Raw genomic sequence first — 1,547 nt, 5'->3', positions numbered from 1 at the left:
AAGCAGCCAATGCTATTTCACAGGGCCACTTTGGCCGTCTTTTGAGGTGGAAAATTTTGAGCTAAAGCTTGGTCTTATTGCTTTGGTTCAACAACATCAGTTTGGAGGGTTGCCTAATGAAGATCCTTACGAGCACTTGCTCCAAGTCATGGAGTATTCAGATACAGTAAAGTACCATTGAGTTCCTCAAGAAGCTATCAAGTGCATGCTATTCACATTCTCTCTCTGAGATGGTGCTCGTGGTTGGTATCGATCCTTGCCATCAAGATCATTCGGTTGGAATGAGATATCACGAGCTTTCTTGGATAAATATTTCCCACTGCACAAGCAGTCCGCAATTCGAGATGAGATCTTCAATTTTGTTCAGCGTGAAGGCGAGAGCTTGAATGATGCTTGGGAGAGATACAAAGCCTTATTCAGGAGATGTCGTAATCATGGGCTCGAGAGATGGTTAGAGTTGCAGATATTCTATAGAGGATTGACTTCGAGCACTCGAGCTTATGTCGATATGGCAGCGGGTGGAGCTATTACAAACAAGACACTTGATGAAGCTTTTCTGCTGATTGAGAGCATAGCTTTCCACCAACTTCAGTGGTACAATAAGAAGCCCACGTCTGATTCATTGGTTTGCTTGCAACAAATCACTACACCTCAGCCACCAATTCTTGCATAGAACCCTGAACCTCTATCTCAGTGTGACAAGATCGAGCTTGCATGGATTATCTTTGACGATGATGACACCATTCTAGTTGACACACACGCTACAGATCATATGAATACTAGTGTTGGAGATTCGGTTTTGCATTGTGATGATTCTTCCATGGATGAGCCAGAGCTGCAGTTAGTTGTTTTTGATATTGAGGAGTCACCTTTAGTCGATATTGATCATGTGCTGCTAGAGCCAGATATGGAGAAGTTCACCTTCGATGATGTTAGCTGCATTGTTTCCTCAACACTGGAGCCTGAGATGGAGAGCTTCATGGTTGAGTATGGTTTGAATCCATCTTCAGATGTCAAGGAGCCAAGCTCTACTATTTCACTTGTTGACACAAGTCCGGTTGAAATTTCTACTACCACACCTCACTTGGTATCTTCAATTGAGGTAGTCCTGAAGCTTCTTCCTAACTATCTCAGGTATGATCTCAGCTTTCTGGACAAGACATGTCATATCGCTGATATTGCCTATGCACCATGTGACTTGTTGTTGATACATGTTCCTGATTTGCTCAATAGATATACTTATATGATAGGGTACTCTATCGATGACTTAGAGGGCATTCTCTCTGTCACTTGTATTGGCTTGGTTGTTGAGTGTTCTTTCAGGATGATCAATTGTAAGTATAGCGAGGTTTTTACGCCCCAAACTACGGATGTCGTGTACTCCACAGGGACTAGGCGACGAAGACTATGCTCGGCTAAAGCTAGGTAGCACAATTTTAAGAGATAAATGCAGAAAATAAGAATCTAAACTAACAATGATTGTTCCCGAAGATAATCCACAAAGAAAATGCAAAATAGCAAAGGGAGGTTCAGATATTACTCACTAT

At 42.1% G+C, this 1,547-nt stretch overlaps 1 non-coding gene across 1 annotated transcript; it reads right to left on the bottom strand.

Annotated features, from left to right (window-relative positions):
* Positions 1–330: 330 nt before the first annotated feature.
* LOC123140294 (small nucleolar RNA R71) lies at positions 331–441 on the bottom strand. The gene has a single exon (XR_006469922.1). It is a non-coding gene; the product is annotated as a small nucleolar RNA R71 (small nucleolar RNA).
* Between the last annotated feature and the right edge of the window lie 1,106 nt (positions 442–1,547).

The sequence above is a fragment of the Triticum aestivum genome, chromosome 6B (genome assembly GCF_018294505.1).
Source record: "Triticum aestivum cultivar Chinese Spring chromosome 6B, IWGSC CS RefSeq v2.1, whole genome shotgun sequence".
In the NCBI taxonomy this organism is placed as follows: Eukaryota; Viridiplantae; Streptophyta; class Magnoliopsida; order Poales; family Poaceae; genus Triticum; species Triticum aestivum.
This window is presented reverse-complemented; position numbering and strand designations above follow the sequence as displayed.